The sequence below is a fragment of the Stegostoma tigrinum genome, chromosome 19 (genome assembly GCF_030684315.1).
Source record: "Stegostoma tigrinum isolate sSteTig4 chromosome 19, sSteTig4.hap1, whole genome shotgun sequence".
In the NCBI taxonomy this organism is placed as follows: Eukaryota; Metazoa; Chordata; class Chondrichthyes; order Orectolobiformes; family Stegostomatidae; genus Stegostoma; species Stegostoma tigrinum.
In genome coordinates, this window is record NC_081372.1 from 24,174,851 (window position 1) to 24,187,454 (window position 12,604).

The 12,604-nt window shown below is 41.9% G+C and overlaps 1 protein-coding gene across 7 annotated transcripts in view; it reads left to right on the top strand.

Moving 5' to 3' along the window:
* The window catches only part of LOC125461272 (receptor-type tyrosine-protein phosphatase T), a 1,279,761-nt gene that overhangs the window by 570,007 nt on the left and 697,150 nt on the right, over positions 1-12,604 (top strand). The window lies entirely within an intron of this gene.

A 12,604-nucleotide genomic window follows, 5' to 3' on the forward strand; every position in this document is an offset into this window, starting at 1 on the left:
ACAAATTTTAGTGCCAGAAACTCCTCCACATTCGTGAGGGTTTACCTGGCCAATTACAGGTCGACTATGCCAGTCCTTCTGTGGGCTCAACGTTCTTAGTCATTATAGAAGCCATCTCAAAGTGGTATGTAGAGTTCATTCATCAAACACGGGGCTGGCGATAGAAAAGCTGTGAGAATCTTTTACAATACCCCAGATTCCCTGAAGTATTGGGCACAGACAAGTAACCATCATTTACCAGCAAGAAATAGGAGTATTTTCTAAATTTGAATGGCACTTGGCATTAGGGACAGGTCCATACCAACCTTCAACCAATAGTCTGGTATAGAAAAAGCAGTCCAAACTTTGAAGACAGACCTAAAGAACGCCTACAGCTTCACTCGATGCCAAACTGGTCCCATTCCTGTTTAATTATAGAACCACCTCTCTCACAACTACAGAGACAGATTCAGTTTGTTAATGGGGAGAAAACTCCACATCAGGTTAAATCTGATCTTCCTAGACCTGGGGTGGTTGGGAGATCAATTGATATTGAGAACACCAATGCCAGGCACAAGACTCCTGTAAGCAAGTGCAATAGTTTACTTCAGGCAATGAAGTTTGGTGCCAAAGCCAGAGAAATGGCCTTGTACGCATTAGAGACATGGTTGACATGAGGTCAGATCCTGTGGCGTACAAAGTTCGGGTAGGTGAGGAGGTCCTGACAAGAATGTGGACCACATGAAAGCAACAAACTTGCAAATAGGGCAGGAGCAAAACATACAAAGTCCCTCCGAACCTGTGGGATCTCCCCCATCTGTCTAGCTTCAAAGAAACCTTGGAGTTTGAGATGGACAAGGCAAATGCCATATGTACGAGGCCTTTACCACCTGAAGTGGTGCATTTCTTCTGAGATGCTTTGGGTGCAAGAGGTGGGCTATGGCCCAGTACACACTGCCTGTATCTGAGGCAGAGTCAGAGGATCCGGTCCCAGTGTGAAAACGGCCCAGGACAGGCTATAAGACAAAGAATAGGCTTGCGTCCCTGCATTTAGAAGTGGAGGGATACAGTGATTGTAATAACATCAACCATGTGGATTTCATAACCTATTCCAATCAGGGAAATCATATTCTAACAGCCCCAATCAGGGAACCCTGGCTGACAAACACAACCAGGTATATCAGGGGTTCTGTTCACTCTGATAGCTGGCTTTAGGGAAGCTAGACCGTTGTCAAGTACTATGCAAGTGTAAATATGGGGTGATTTGGTGATCGGATACTGACTTCTATGGAGTTATCCCAATGATAATTGGGGAATTTAATACAGAGTACAAAGCCATAAGTGGCTTGTCAACAGGAATGGTAAAATACCAATCTCTTTTAAGTCTATGCATTGTCTAGCCCATTCCTTCACAGCTTCGACAGCCTTAATCATCTCAGAAGCTAATGGAAAGGGTTTTCAACCTTGCGGTCAACTGACGCTAGTTGGGCAATTACCAGTTCACTGATGTTCAGTTCAAATTCAGTCAGAATATTCAGCTGCTGCCTATAAGGCCTTAGTCCGAACTTACACAAAAGAATTGAACTTCAGAGGTGAGTTAAGATTGATTGCCCTTGACATCAAGGCACCTGACCATACATGGTACCAAGGAGCTAGAATAATAAATAAGAATATAAAAGAAATAGGAACAGGAGTAGGCCATTTGGCCCCTCGACTGCTACACCACTTGATGGGATCATGGTGATTCGACATTCCTCATGTCTACTTTCCTGCCCTTGTCAACCTTGATTTCCCCCATTGATCAAGAATCTATTTATCTCCTTATATATACACAAGGGCTGTGCCCCATGCTCTTTGTTGTCATGAGTTCCAAAGAGACTCAATTATCTGAGACAAGAAATTCTTGGTCAATTCATTTGTAACTTGGAGCCCTTTATTCTGAGACTGTGCCTTCTGCTCCTAGACCTGCCCTTGAGGAGAAATATGCTCTCTACATTTATCCTGTAAAGCCCCTTAAAAATCCAGTAGGCCAAACTGTCCAGGCTTTCCTCATAAGACAATCCGTCAATAATACCAAGGCTCATCCTACTGAGCATGCTCCGAACTGCCTCCAGTGAAATTATATTTCTTCACGTAAAGGGATGAACACCTGCACATACTGGTATAGAAAAAGCAGTCCAAACTTTGAAGACCGACCTAAAGAGAGCCTACAGCTTCACTCAATACCAAACTGTTTCCCTTCCTGTTTAATTATAGAACCACCTCTCACACAACTACAGAGAGAGATTCTGCTTGTTAATGGGGAGAAACTGCCACATCAGTTTAAGTCTGATCTTCCTAGACCTGGGGTGGTTGGGCGATCACACTGGGACCAGATCCTCTGACTCTGCCTCAGATACAGGCAGTGTGTACCGAGCCATAGCCCGCCTCTTGCACCCGAAAAATCCCAGAAGAAATGCATCCACTTCTTCAGGTGCAAAAAGACCTCATGCCTATGACATTTGCCGTGCACTTCAGATGTGGTCTCACCAGCACCATGTACAGTGGCAATAAGACTTCCCCACTCTTATATTCTAACTGCCTTGAAATAAGGGCTAGCCTTTCTAATTACTTATGTGCTAGCTTTCTGTGTCTTGTGTCCAAGTACGCCAAGTCTCTTTATGTTGTAGCTTTATGCAGTTTTTCTCCATTTTAATAATACTTTTGATAAAGATAAACAACTCCACATTTTTCCTCATTATATTGTTTTCCAACTTTTTGTCGACATACTTAACCTATCGATTTCTCTCTGAACTGCCCAAACCCCCCTCATGATCTGCTTTTTTTTTTCTTGTTGTCTTCAAATTTGACAGCCACACTTCTTTCTTCCACGTGATTAATATATAAATAGTTGCAGCCCCAGCACTGATACCTGTGGAACTCCACTGGCCACAGGTCACCAGCCTGTTAACAAACCCCTTATCCCCATTCGCAGTTTCCTGCCCATGAGCCAATTCTCTATCCATACCAGTATAATATCTCCAATACCATAGGTTCTTATCTTGCAATTTAACCTTTTTAAGGTACCTTGGTGAACTTAGTAGTCCAAAAGCAACACATCTACTGGTTCTCTTCTATCGACTCTGATTGAAACTTCCTTGAAAAACTCTAAATTAGTCAGACACAACTTCCCTTTCACAAAACCATGATTATGATAATAGATTGCTGTATTTGTTTTTACATGGTATTATTATTTGTTGAGCTATAGTCTTTTTCCTGCAGGGTAGCCACTTATTGGAGGTCTGTGCAGTGCTCCGACCAATGTCTTCTTTCTCTTGCTGTATTTTTTCTTTCCTTTGCCTAAATGGACTCTACGACATCCGAACCTAGATCATATCTCACAATTGTCTCACTTATTCATCTCTCATTAGCAGTGCTACCCCTCCCTCCTACCTTCCAAAAGGTCAAGTATCCCTGAATGTTAAGTTCCCAGATTTGATCGCCTTGCAACCGTGTTTCCATAATGACTCTGAGATCATATGAATTTACTTCAATTTGCATGGTCAGTTTATCCAGCTGATTCAAGATGTTTTGTGTATTAAGAATCAGAGCCTTTAAACTTGTTCTATTATCAGGTTTTCCTACATTCTTTTATGGTTCTTTGATAAAATATAACCTTTACACATTCTGTACCTTTCTTCCGTTTTCCAGTAACGATTGGCTGAATGATTTACCTGCAATTCTACCTTCTCCTTTACCTGTGATTTTGTAATTTTCCATGCAATTGAAACCTCCTCAACCCCACTCACAAAAACAAATCACAATTTAGTTTAAAGGTATGATCTACAGCCCTAGCTAAGCAATTCATCAGGACTCTGGGCCCAGCATGATTCAGGTGGATTCCTTTCCCAGACCTGGTGCTGTTGTCCCATTCATTTAAATTCTTTTCTCCAGCACCAATCTTTGAGCCACACATTTACCTCTTTAATCTTGTTGACCCTGGGCCAATGTCCTTGTGGCTCACGTGGTAATCTGGAGATTATTACCTTTTTTGGTTCTGCTTTTTAATTTAGTACCCTCCTGCTCATATTCCTCCACCACAACCTCCATTCTCTTTCTACGAACATTGTTGGTATTGTGGACCATGACATCTGGACCTTTCCCCTCCCACTCCAAATTCGTCTGCAGCCCAGTTGAAATATTCTGAGCCCAGACACCAGGCAGACAACATCCTTCGGGACTCTCGATCCTGGCCATAGAGAACAGTGTCTGTGCCCCTGATAATACTATTCCAAATATATTGCCCCTGATAATACTGTTCCAAACAGATGAGTTCCTTGATTGTCAGTTGTCAATCTCCCCGAACAGGCTACAGCGCTTCAATTCCACTCAGTATTGATTACCATCCCGTTTCCCCCTCAATATCCCCCTGAACCAACCTTGACTGAGGATCTACCATCTTCCACTTCATAGGGAACACTAATCCACTCTGTTAATCCCCTTAAATCTTGTCTCATCATCACACTCTCACTACTAGCATAAACTTGCATGTCTTCAGACTTCAGAGATAATGGGGACTGCAGATGCTGGAGATTCCAAGATAATAAAATGTGAGGCTGGATGAACACAGCAGGCCAAGCAGCATCTCAGGAGCACAAAAGCTGACGTTTCGGGCCTAGACCCTTCATCAGATGAAGGGTCTAGGCCCGAAACGTCAGCTTTTGTGCTCCTGAGATGCTGCTTGGCCTGCTGTGTTCATCCAGCCTCACATTTTATTATCTTGTCTTCAGACTTCGCTACCTTGCCTATCTATAGTTTAGTGTATTAATCCACTTTAGCTCTGGACGGGGAAACCATCAATAATATCACATATATCTGCTTCCTCCCACTCCCTGCTGGTCATGTAAGTAAAGATTTGACCCAAGCTCTCCTGATTTTTCTCCCATGCCATTTCAAAAATTCTAGTTTTAGTTTCTTCTCTTCCTTGCTGTTGTATTCAATATTTGTTCTGAACGAGTTAATGCTGGAGACTGTGTTAATCTCGTGATGTTAGACAGTCTTGGGTGGGGTTAGTAGCTCTGGTTCTCGAAGATGTCAATGTGTCAGCTAAATCCCCCAGTAATCTTACCAACAATCTTTAAGAGGCAAATGAAACTGATTATCATGCAATAAACTACATCTTAAGACAAGAGCCTCAACTTGTTAAGACTCACTGGTCACTCCTCTACTATTGTGATTTATATAGACTCTGACCCAATCAAGGAAAGAGAAATGCTGGCAGCATTCTTCTGCCCACACGTATCGTGGTTCTGACATTCAAGCAATGGCTTGGGTCAAAGATTCTATTCTAACAAGGTTCACGGTGTTTGTGCACTGTATCTAAAAAACAAAAGATTTTTATGTCGACTCATTATAACTTTTGCTGAATCAGGTCATTATTTTTGATTACCTTTCAAAAAGAACTTGTGTCCAACATGTATCAACTCAACTAATTAGGTATCTTCTGCAAGATTTGACACCTTTGCAGAAATAAAACTTTCAAAATTGCAATCTTCAACAATGTGAATGTAGTCCTGTGGAAGTTTTCCTGTTGTTACAAAGGTCAAGCTAAATTTTCATGCATCAGTGTTACATTGAGCTACTGAATCCATTTACCGTGCACTTGTGATAATAGTATTCCATGAAATGGATACACACCAGCACATTTATGTAAATGGTGCCTAAATCCTCAATGAAGGTCTCATTTAAGATCAGAACAGAAAGAAGTTTAGTCAGTTTTGCATGGTTTCAATCAGACCTATACAATTATATTGCACAAATTGAATATTGATGTGAAGCAGAACTGCTTTGCACTAAAGTTAGACATCTTGTGCCACTGCATCTTTGTTTAAATAATGTCCCAAAATATCAATTTCTAGTCTTTAAGTGAATCAAATCCCAGAGTCTATGCTTTTCAATATCTTAATCTTAAGACGTAGTGTTCTGCCTTGGTCCTCCCTTATATGTTTATTTAAATCTGTACTTTTACTTTATTCAGTGCTGGAATCTGAGCATAAATAGTTGAGCCAGGATTTATTGCCCATCCCCAATCTCCCCTTAAGAAGGTAGGAGTGAGCTGCCTCCTTGAACTGCTGCAGTCCATTTGATGTAGGTAGATACACAATGTCATTTAGCAAAGAGTTCTAGGATTTTGACCCAGCAATACTGAAGGAACAGCACTATATTTCCAGGTCTGGATAGTGAGTGGCATGAAAGGGATCTTGCCGTTGGTGGTGTTCTTATACGTCGGCTGTTCATGTCCTTCTGGATAGCAGTAGGTGTAGTGGTTGTGGGTTTAAAATGTGCTGTGTAAGGAGACTTGGTGAATTTCTGCAGTGCACCTTGTAGCTGGTACACACTGCTGCTATTGTGCTTTGGTGGAGGGCATGAGTGTTTTTGGGTTTACACTCAGTCACGCAGGCTGCTCTGTCCTGGATGGTGTCAGTTTTCTTGAGTGTTGTTGGAGCTGCACCCACCCAAGCAAGTGAAGAGTATTCCATCACCCTCTCAACTCGTAGCTGATAGACAAAGGACAGGTTTTGGGGAGTCAGGAGATGAGTTCCACTTACTGCATTATTCCTGGGGTCTGACTTGCTCCTGAAGCCACTGCATTTTTTTGGCTGGTTCTGTTCAATTTCTGGTTAACGGTAACTCTCACTATGTGATAGTAGACAATCCCATTGAATATCAAGGGGGAATGTTTACATTCGAGATTGGAGATGGTCATTTCATGGCAGTCGTACGGTGCCAATGTTACTTGCCACTTTCAGTCCAAGCCTAGATATCATGCAGGTCTTGCTGCATTTCATCATGCCATCTTTCAGTATCTGTGGCATTGCAAAAGATGCTGAACATTGTTCAATCATCGGTAACACTTCTGACCTTGTGACGTAACATAGACAAAACAGCTGATATTGGTTTATCCTTGATCATAAGGCTGAGGAACTAGGGCTCTCTTGTGGTGTACTGATGGTGTCCGTGGGAAAAAGAGGCCCAGGTTCAAGAGTGTAATAGCATCTCTGAACAGGTTGTTTACAACAATAGGTTTAAAAAAAAAAAGACACTCCTGTGCAGATGTCCTGGAGCAGAGATGACTGACCTCCAACAACTGTGACCGTCTACCTCTTTGTCATGTATGACTCCAACCATTATAGAGAAACACCCCCCCCCCACCTCCGCGATCTCCATTGACTAGTTTTCTATGGTTCCTTGATGCCACATCCTATCAGATGTAGCCTTGATGTCAAGTGCAGTCACCCTCCTCTCCCCTTTAGAGTTCAGCTCTTTTGTTCATATCTGAACCAAGTCTGTGATGAAGCCAGTGGCTGAGCAGCCCTGGCAGAACCCAAACTGAGAACCTGTGAGCAAATTATTGCTAAGCAAATACTGCTTGATAGCACTGTTGAAGGACTGTCCATCACCTTAATGATGATTGAAAACAGACTGATAGGTTGGTAATTGGCCAGGTTGGATTTATTCTTTTTGTGTACAGGACATGACTGGGCAATTTGCCTGGTAGATGTCAGTATCATAGCTGTAAAGGAACAACTGTCTCAGCTTTTGCTTGGTGCAGTCTTTCAGATGACCAGCTGGTTAATTAATTGTTTTCCCTTTTAAAATGGCAACCATTTAAATTCCTATATTTGTGTTCTAGAGGTAAAATCACAATATACATTTGACTAAACCTGACTGGCTCACAATCAACCCATTATGCATCTTAATCTTCACTTTTGCAACTGTGCATCTCGTGGTCTGTGCCTCAGAATCTGGATTTTTAAAACTTATTACGCATGGGATATGGTATTGCTGGCATATCTGGCATCCCTTGAGAAATTAATGGTTTTGTCTTCTGGAACTGTTGAGTCCATTTGATGTAAGTCCACTCGGAATGCTGTTAGGGACGAAATTTCAGTATTTTGACCCAGTGACAGTGAAGAAACAGTGATATATAATCCAAGTCAGGATGGTGAGTAACTTGGAGGGGAAGTAGCAAGGAAATTCCCATGTATCAGTTGCCCTTGGTCTTTGAATGGCAGCGGTCAAGTAGTGCTGCTTGATAAGAGTGCTGATGATCACTTCCGTCACTTTACTGTTTACTGAGATGCGATTGATTGGGCTGTGCTCCTGAGATGCTGCTTGGCCTGCTGTGTTCATCCAGCCTCACATTTTATTATCTTGGAATCTCCAGCATCTGCAGTTCCCATTATCTCTGAGACTAGATTCATCCTGCTTTACGCATATAGAACATACCTGGGTAATTTACCCCATTGTCATGTAGACGCCAGTGTTGTAACTGCATTGGAAATGCTTGGTATGGGCCACTGCAAGCTCTGGGGCAGAAGTCTTCAGTAATATTACCAGAATGTTATTAGACCCCTTGTCTTTTCAGTATCCAGTACCTCCAACTGTTACTTGATATCAAGTAGAATTGTCTGAAGTCTGGTATCTGTGATGCTGGGGGCCACTACAGAAGGCCATGACGGTTCAACTACTCAGTACTTGCAGCTGAAGATTATTGTGAATTCTTCAGCCTCATCTATTGCACTAATCTGCTGAGCTCCCCTGTTATTCAGAATGGGGATGTTTGTGGAGCATCCTCCTTCAGTGAATTGTTTGATTCACGACCAGATGGGGCAGGATTATAAAGCTTAGATCTGACCTGTTGGTTGTAGCACTACCGTTAGATTAGATTTTGTTTTAATATGTCAGAATTCACCCCCTGCCATAGGTTTTGAACCCCTGTCCCCACAGTTATGGGGTTCTGGATTATAAACCAAATGACAATATTACTATGCCACCATCTGCCCTATAGTCTGTAATCACATATGGGAATTAGCTGATCAATCTTGCTACACAATAAAGTACCAACAAAAATTTGTATTGTACTTTTGTATATATTAAAACTGGGGGCTGTTGTGGCATAGTAATAGTATCCCTATCTCTGAGCTAAGGGGTCTGGGTTCAACCCCATGTGCCCCAGCAGTGTGTAATAACATCTCCAAACAGGGTTATTAAAACAAAATCTGTAATAAAACCTCCCAAGATGTTTCAAACTGGATTATTATAAAGCAAAATGTATGTTAGAACAGTTAATAAAATGCTTGGGCAAGAGGCGGAGAATCTGGAAGGTTGAAAAGAAAGTAGGTCTGGAGAGGGATTTCGTGAGAACACACCAGAGCTTACAGCCCCCTCATTCATGGAGGAGCAATTAAAATTGGAGATGCTCAAGAAAGCAGAATTGTAGAAATACTGATGTCATGGAGAGTTGTGGGGCTGGAGGAGATTGCAAAGATAGAATACTGGGAGATCTTGAAAAATGAAGATCTTGAAACTTGAAAACAGGATTCAGGATTTTAAAATTGAGGCATTGCTTAATCAGAAGCCAATATGGTCAGGGATCACAGTGTTGGTGGGGGGTGGATTTGACTTAGTGCAAGTAAAGAGATGGAGATTCACCTCACATTTCTGCAGCCTAGAGGTAACAAAGAAATGGTTAAGGGTTCTAAAAAGTTGATGAGCATAATTACTTGCCCAGATATATATTTTGGAAAAGTCAGACAAAAAGATACTAGTCTAATGCAGTAACTATCAAATTGCCTGCTGCCATTATTCTAGTAATCCCCTGGTTGGAGTTCTGTAGATCAAAGGGACCAAAATCAGCAGCTTGCAAAATGGGAATTTCTTAATGATGTCAGAGTCACTTAGAGCCATAGAGTCTCATAAACACAGAAACGGACTCTTTGATCCAAACAGTCCGAATATAATCCCAAACTTAACTGGTCCCACCGGTCTGCCCCTGGCTTGTATCCCTCCAAGCCTTTCCTGTTCACGTACTTATCCAGATGTCTTTTAAATGTAATTGTACCCGCATCCACCACTTCCTCAGGAAGCTTATTCTGCAAAAAAAAGTAATGAGGTGGAAGGGAGCAGAAGCCTAAAGCCCATTGTGAAGATAATGCATGTACAGATCAAGCTGTAAATAAAGATTCTTGGAAAATGGTCCATAAACTCCAATAGCAATACTTAGGAGGTCTGAACAGTGTTATACCCTGAACATCTAAAATATCCACTGACCTTTAAACAACTTCTAGGACCCCTGATTTGATGCAATTACTCCCCATGACCAAACTCTGTACACCTGCAAAGAATACCTGACGTGCAGAGTCTCCTTTGTCCAATTTTGCCCCAACCTGACCTAACTGGCTCATACTGCATGAGTATCCCTCAAAAAGGCCTGACAAGTCACTAACCTGACACCACGCCCTAACCTACCTATCCATCTCTCCCATCTTCCACAAACTTGCTTGCCACCTTGCCCATTAACTTACCCCCTTAGACTCTACCCACCTGCTACCCTACCCACTTATAGAACATAGAACATAAACATAGAACATTACACCACAGTACAGACCCTCCAGCCCTCGATGTTGTGCCGACCTGCCATACCGATCTGAAGCCCATCTAACCTACACTATTCCATGTACTTCCATATGCTTGTCCAATAATGACTTAAATGTGCCTAAAGTTGGCAATTCTACTACCGTTGCAGGAAAAGCCTTCCATTCCCTTACTACTCTGAGTAAAGAAATTACCTCTGACATCTGTCCTATATCTTTCATCCCTCAATTTAAAGCTATGCCCCCTCGTGCTCGCTGTCACCATCCTAGGAAAAAGGCTCTCCCTATCCACCCTATCTAACCCTCTGATTATTTTATATGTCTCAATTAAGTCACCTCTCAACCTTCTTCTCTCGAACGAAAACAGCCTCAAGTCCCTCAGCCTTTCCTCGTAAGACCTTCCCTCCATACCAGGCAACATCCTAGTAAATCTCCTCTGCACCCTTTCCAAAGCTTCCACATCCTTCTTATAATGCGGTAACCAGAACTGTACGCAATACTCCAAGTGCAGCCACACCAGAGTTTTGTACAGCTGCAGCATAACGTCTTGGTTCCGGAACTCGATCCTTCTATTAATAAAAGCTAAAACAGTGTATGCCTTAACAGCATTGTCAACCTGGGTGGCAACCGGATCTGTGTACATGGACACCGAGATCTCTCTGTTCATCTACACTACCAAGAATCTTACCATTAACCCAGTACTTTGCATTCCAGTTACTCCTACCAAAGTGCATCACCTCTCACTTGTCTGCATTAAACTCCATTTACCACCTCTCAACCCAGCTCTGCAGCTTATCTATGTCTCTCTGTAACCTACAGCATCCTTCGTCACTATCCACAACTCCACCGACCGTAGAGTTGTCTGCAAATTTACTAACCCATCCTCTCCGCCTTCATCCAGGTCATTTTTCAAAATGATGAACAGCAGTGGACCCAACACCGACCCTTGCGGTACACCACTAGTAACTGGACTCCAGGATGAACATTTCCCATCAACTACCACCCTCTGCCTTCTTTCAGCAAGCCAATTTCCGATCCAAACTGCTATATCTCCCACAATCCCATTCCTCTGCATTTTGAACAATAGCCTATTGTGGGGTACCTTATCGAATGCCTTGCTGAAATCCATATACACCACATCAACCGGTTTACTCTCATCTACCTGTTTGGTCACCTTCTCAAAGAACTCAATAAGGTTTGTGAGGCACGACCTACCCTTCACAAAACCATGCTGACTATCCCTAATCAAATTATTGTTTTCTAGATGATTATAAATCCTATAACATTTTCCAACGCTTTACCAAAAACTGAGGTAAGGCTCACTGGCCTATAATTACCAGGGTTGTCTCTACTCCCCTTCTTGAACACTTGCAATCCTATCGACCTGCTTATGTATCTCAGTCACCCTATCCACTTATCCCACTCACCTCAATCACCAAAATATTCTTCCCATTCATTCACCCTCCCACCCATTTACTCATTCACTAATATTCAGACCAGACATTTAAAAATTTACAGCAGACAGTGTCTGAGAAAGTAGCTATATCATCTTGCTGACCTTTTCTGCTGGTCTCTGTAAAGCAGGGATTCTTCCACATTGAAAGTCAGAAATCTTTAACAATATCCAATCAAAGTGATCTTTTTCTGTCTGTTCAGCATCAGTTTCAGCAGTTCCAATGCTGATCAGAAGAGTTAGATCCATGTTTAGATTCCACAATATCAGGTTTCTGCCTAAACCATAGCATGAATATGAGTTAGGTCGAATATGTATCTTATGTGATTGTGGTAAACTTTCTCAAAGGAGCATTAAAGACATAGAGTGTGGATTCGCTAGACGACAACAGGGATGGTGAATTATACCGATGAGGAGAGGTGAGATATACAATCACTATTTCCAATAGAATAGAGAAGTGAAAGAAGAAAAATGATGCAGATATTTAAAATTAAGGAATATGTTGAATGGGAAAGTTATTTCCGATGGCTAAGGAGTCAGTGATAGAGAGTCAGCAACATGAAATATTTTAGAAAGGGTTAAAATAAATGTCTTTACTCAGAAAGATGTAAGAGAATTTCAGGTTGTGTTACAGCAAATGGTTGAGGCAGAAATCATTATATCTTTTAGAGGTAAATTAAACAAATCTTTGAAACATAATTCTACAAGTCTATGGGGAGAAGGTGAAGCAACATGAGAGGTTGAACAGCTCGATTTT